The sequence below is a fragment of the Bos mutus genome, chromosome 7 (assembly GCF_027580195.1).
Source record: "Bos mutus isolate GX-2022 chromosome 7, NWIPB_WYAK_1.1, whole genome shotgun sequence".
NCBI classification, from domain to species: domain Eukaryota; kingdom Metazoa; phylum Chordata; class Mammalia; order Artiodactyla; family Bovidae; genus Bos; species Bos mutus.
Window position 1 is genome coordinate 78,417,960 of NC_091623.1, and position 6,113 is coordinate 78,424,072.

The 6,113-nt window shown below is 41.8% G+C and overlaps 1 pseudogene; it reads left to right on the forward strand.

Moving 5' to 3' along the window:
• The first annotated feature begins 4,551 nt into the window (after nucleotides 1-4,551).
• LOC102267062 (peptidyl-prolyl cis-trans isomerase H pseudogene) lies at nucleotides 4,552-5,095 on the forward strand (annotated as a pseudogene).
• The last annotated feature ends 1,018 nt before the right edge of the window (nucleotides 5,096-6,113 follow it).

Here is a 6,113-nt window from a genome sequence, read left to right on the forward strand (position 1 = left end):
ACTTAGATGATTGCAAATTTTTATTAAAATGTCAATCAGTTTTTCAAAAAAAAAAAAAAAGAACCTCAACAGTCAAAAAACTAAGATCATGACATCCAGTCCCATCACTTCATGGCAAATATACGAGGAAACAGTGACAGACTTTATTTTTGGGGCTCCAAAATCACTGCAGATGGTGACCACAGCCATGAAATTAAAAGACACTTGCTCCTTGGAAGAAAAGCTATGACCAACCTAGACAGAATATTAAAAAGCAGAGACATTACTTTGCCAACAAAGATCCGTCTAGTCGAAGCTATGGTTTTTCCAATAGTCATATATGGATGTGAAAGTTGGACTATAAAGAAAGCTGAGCGCCAAAGAATTGATGCTTTTAAACTGTCGTGTTGGAGAAGACTCTTGAGAGTCTCTTGGACTGCAAGGAGATCCAACCAGTCCATCCTAAAGGAAATCAGTCCTGCATATACATTGGAAGGACTGATGCTGAGGCTGAAGCTCCAATACTTAGGCTGCCTGATGCAAAGAACTGACCCATTGGAAAAGACCCTCCCTGATGCTGGGAAAGAGTGAAGGCATGAAGAGAAGGGGATGACAGAGGATGAGATGGTTGGATGGCATCACCAACTTAATGGACATGAGTTTGAGTATGCTCTGGGTGTTGGTGATGGACAGGGAGGTCTGAAATGCTGCAGTCCATGGGTTCACAAAGAATTGGATACAACTGAGTGACTGAAATGAACAAGGTGCTTGAGAAAATACCAGAATAAGGAAGTGGAGAGGGAAAGAGTCAGACTATAATGGACCTCTTACACCAGAGTGGGCCATTTTAACTCTGTCCTGAAAGCAATGGGGAGTCAAAAGTTTTGTCAGTGAGGGGGTATAGTACAACGCCTGGCTGAAACAGACTGTATATGTCCTTACAAAATTATGATGTTGAAATCCTAATATCTCTGTTATGGTACTTGGAGGTGGGCCCTTTGGGAGGTGAATAGGTGATGAGGATGGTACCCTTATTAATGGGATTAGTGCCCTTATAAAAGAGATCCTAGAGAGCTCCCTCACCCTGTCTTCCGTGTGAGGACAGACTATCTATGAACCAGGAAAAAGGCCCCCACCTGACACCAGCTCTGCCAGCACTTCAGTCTTGGACATTCCAGCCTCAAGAACTATAAGAAATAAATGTTTGTCATTTAAGCTGCTCAATCTATCGTAGTTTGTTATAACAGCCCAAATGGACTAAGACACTGGCACATAGTATAGTAGGCTCTAAATAAAGCCTGCTTACCTGATGTGACTAAAACTACTATGCCAGTTCAAGATCCATACTGATTTCTTGGAAATCCTTTGGTAGAGATGACAGAACTTCATTGATCATTTTAAGCCTTTCTAGATTTCATTAGATACATTAACTAGACTATATCACTCTGACTCACAATCAAATGTACAGACTATTAGCTGAAACTGGTTCTCAGAATTATAGGACCTAAAACTGGCTCTAGAAAAGCAGGATTGAAGTGATATAGTCTTACCGAGATGGAGACTACAGTGTAGTATCAATTTGTTAAATTACAGGAAAATGTGGGTCTTGGAATAAACCGGTAACAACTACCATGTATTATGTGCCAGGCAATGTGCAGGGTAGTTTGAGATTATTTTCGTTAATCTTCACAACCACCACCATTTAAAATGATTATCATTTTTTCATTTACAGATGAAGAAGCCGATTTACAAATGTGAAACAATTTATTTAAGGTCACATAAGTCATGGGAGCAGAATGGAGCAGTTGATGTCAAGCTGAGAACCTCACAGCTTTAAATGACTGCCTGTTTGTTTGTTTTTTTCCTCAGAGATTATTGAGGTTAATACCCAGCTGCTTGCCTCCGATACCATCTAGGTCCAAAACATCATGACCATCCACTGCCCCTCATATGGCTCTGACTATCCACCTCTTCTTCCCAAAGGGTGACTTGGTAGAGCTTAAAATGGTTAGAATCCCTAGACTGCCATGAGGGTGATGAGAAGCAGCAGTCTTAGCTGTTTACGCTAACTTGCCATACAGACATGCTCATTTTCTAAGTGGGTTATGACACTGAAAAAGTTGAGCAGCTCTACTTGAAACCTAATCTTCCTAATCTTCCTCCTCTCAAAATCGTCCGGAAATCCCAATCTAGGATCAGCAAACTCCACTATACCCTCAATCTATCCTTTGAAAGCCACTGAATTAAAATTTGGCATCTGCTGAAGACACTGCTTCCCTGAAGACACTAATAAAAATGACCCAGCCTGAGAAATAGATTAGGATTGTGGCAAAGATCATTCCCAGAGTGTGATTTTTCCACCATTTCCCTCAGGAACACCCACGCTGTTTTTTAGATTAATTTTTCAGGTTTGAGATAACACTTGTTAATATCCTGTTTAAAAAAAAAAAATTAATCTATGGCCACTTCTAACAGCTAGAGATGTGTCTGCCTTATATAGGGTAACCCAGAAACCATCATGATCCCCACAACTGTGGCTTCATTGTTCCACCCTATCCACACTAGACATGTTTGTTTGTTTGTTTTCTGTTTTATTTTATTGATGCTTTGACGTCTTGGGCCTTGTAGACCAGGATGGAACTGTCCCTCTCAGGGTTTGCTAATTTATAGAGACAGAAAACAACTTGCCTTCAATCACACTTTTTTGTGCAAACCAACCAATCCAAACCAGTATGCCTAACCACCTCCTTTATGGACTCTCATGCACCAAACCAATATTCTCACTGCCCTAAATCACCCAGGCCAGGTACCAGAAAACTAGGGATCACCTGTATGACCCAGAGCCCTGTTGAGATTATTCAAACTGGGACTTTCCTGATGGTCCAGTGGTTAAGAATCCACCTGCCAATGCAGGAGACATGGGTTCAATCCCTGGTGGGAGAGGATCACACGTGCCACAGGGCAACTAAGCCCGTGTGCTACAGCTACTGAGCTCATGCACCATAACTACTGAAGCCTGTGTGCCCTAAGAGCCTGTGCTCTGCCACAAGAGAAGCCACCACTATGAGAAGCCCACACACCACAAGTAAAGAGTAGCCCCCGATCACCACAGCTAGAGGAAGCCCACACACAACTAAGACCCAGCACAGCCAAAAATAAAAACAAATAAATATTTTAAAATAACAAAATTATTTTTAAAAAAAAGAAAAATAAATTATTCAAAAGTAGCCAACTCAACCTCTTTCCTTGCCTCACCCATTCCTTCTTGTGGAAACCGTAATAAAGTCTTTGGCCAAAGCTTTCTCCACACACCTTCTGCCTCCTGGCCAACTTTCGGTCTTAGGCCCCTGTATGTGCCTCTTGGGAACTCTGCATAATAAAACTTTCAATGGCATTGAACTCCTGTGTCACAACTCAGTCACCTCTATAAATTAAGTACTGGGCACAATCAAAACATCTGTCACTTCCATTATAGCAGTTAACATATACTCTCAGATATTATGTATATAGTAGATACTTTCATCTCCAGAGTCTAATCTTCCTGAGAGCAGGAACCATATTTTACTAAAAAGCTCTGTAGTGTGGGTTTACATGCCTGAGAATGTACACAATCAGTGTTTATCCAACTGATTTGCTGAACTGTGGTCAATTCCTATCCCTTGGCAAAGCCATTTCCTTGCGACTGTTCTTCTCCCATAGCAACAGTACACCGTAGGATATGCAGAGAAGTGGTTCTCATTTTCCACAGGGAAGAAATAAAAAAGCCAGCCCCACAAACACAAGGCATTACCTAGACTGCTGGGTCCCAATAAGGAGTCCAGGCCTAGACCAATATTAGAGGCATTTACACGGAGACAAAGCAGAAAACTGGTAACACGGCTGTTTAGATACTCAGTGCTGTGGCTCAGGACTCTGCGTCAGTAATGACACAGGAGACAAATCATGACAGCATTCATTGGAGAATAAATGGAAATTATTTTGAGTATCTAACTGGATTGACAGTGAGGAACTGGGGATTGTTTTTCAAAAACCTAAAGCATCTTAACTATCCCATTCTCAAGATTTGTTCCATTGTGTTTTTTAAATTACATATGCTTGAGTTCTGGGACTTAAACAGAGATGCTCTCTATCCCTTGGTATTTCTAACTGAATAATTCAGATCCCCTGGAGATGGAGATGGCAAACCACTCTAGTATTCTTGCCTGGAAAATCCCATGGACAGAGGAGCCTGGTGGGCTACAGTCCACAGGGTTGCAGAGTCAGACATGACTAAAGCAACTTAGCAAGCAGCAAAATGCAAATATAAATATCTAGAAATCCTCTTTAAGATAAATAAGTAACATGCAGTCATTGGTTTTTAGGTCATCTGGTATGGGCAAAAAGCCATGGATTTGCAGTTTGAGAACTGGTATGTTCAAGTACAAGAGTGACTAGGCTCTGTCACTAATCAGCTGTGTGACCCTGATAAAACCTTTACCTCTCTGCCTTTATTGACAAATAAGAATCTATCATAAGAGAACTACCCTGACGATTAAATGTTAAAGGTGCTTCATCTGCTTCTGGGTGAGAGCCATGGCAGTGGCAAATTCAAGCCCTGTCAATCCCATGGTATTCTTTGATGACAGCATTGGCGGCCAGGAAGTTGGCCACATGAAGACTGAACTCTTTGCAGACATTGTGCCTAAGACTGCCGAGAATTTTAGGCAGTTCTACACAGAATTCAGAAAAGATGGGGTTCCAATAAGCTACGAAGGGAGCACCTTCCACAGGGTCATAAAAGATTTCATGATTCAGGGTGGAGATTTTGTTAATGGAGATGGTACTTGAGTCACCAGTATCTACTGGGGGCCATTCGCAGATGATAATTTTAAGCTTAGATACTCAGCTCCAGGCCTGCTTTCCATGACAAACAGCGGTCCCAGTACAAATGGCTGCCAGCTTTTCATCACCTGCTCTGAGTGTGATTGGCTAGATGGGAAGCTCATGGTGTTTGGAAAAATCATTGATGGATTTTTGGTGATGAGAAAGATTGAGAATGTTCCCACAGGCCCCAACAATAAGACCAAGCTGCCTCTGGTGATCTCACAGTGTGGGGAGATTTAGTCCAGAGGGAGACTGAATCCCAGACCCTCTACCTCTGCCACTGCAGGCCTTCCCTTGTTTGATGTGATACTTTGAGTAAGATAACTTGGATCGGCCCCTCTGGAGGCTTCCCTGATGGCTGCTGCCCCATTTGATCAAGAGACCTTGGAGGCATCACAGATTCAGAACCCAAGATTTTATGTGTAAGTCAACTGTAAATAAAATCATTTTAATGTTAAAGGTGCTTCATAAACTATAAAGCACTGCACAAACATCAGTCATCTCTTGCACTGGAAGCTCCAGAGCCTAGCATGAGACCTGACACAGAGCTAGAATTCAAAATTCATAGAGCTAAATGAGTAACTGATGAGTTCTGTGATCTCAGGCAACAAAAATCTCTTCTCTACGTCCTCCTCCTCCTCCTCCTTTGATATCACTGTCACCCTTGTTCACTGGACTATAGTCATACTGTCCATTTTCTTGTCCTCCTAAACAGTGAGCTTACTCCTGCCTCAGGGCCTTTGTACCTACTCTTTCCTCTGCCTGGATCACGCTTCCTCAGCTCTTTGCACAGCCATTCCATTCTCCTCAGTCAGGTCTTAAGCCAACTGTCATTTCTTCAGAGGCTTTCTCTTACCACCCTAACTAATATTCCTCTCCTATCATTCACTCAAGATATACTCCTGTTTTATTTTCTCTACCTATTGACTTATTACACTCTCCTTCACGAGAATAAAAAACACTCTACTAGAGATTCCTTGTCTTTTTTTTTAAATAATTTATTTGTTTGGCTGTACCAGGTCTTAGTTGTGGCATGTGGGATATTAGATATTCATTGCAGCATGGTGGTTCTTTAGTTGCAGCTAGGGATCTAGTTCCCTGACCAGGAATTGAACCTGACCCCCTGCATTAGGGGTGCAAAGTCTTAACCACTGAACCACCAGGGAAGTCCCTCCTATGTCTGTCTTGTTCACCACTGTATTCCAATGCCCCAAAACATGTAGCTTATAGAAAACTCTCAACAAACATTTGAATAAATAAGACTGAAATAA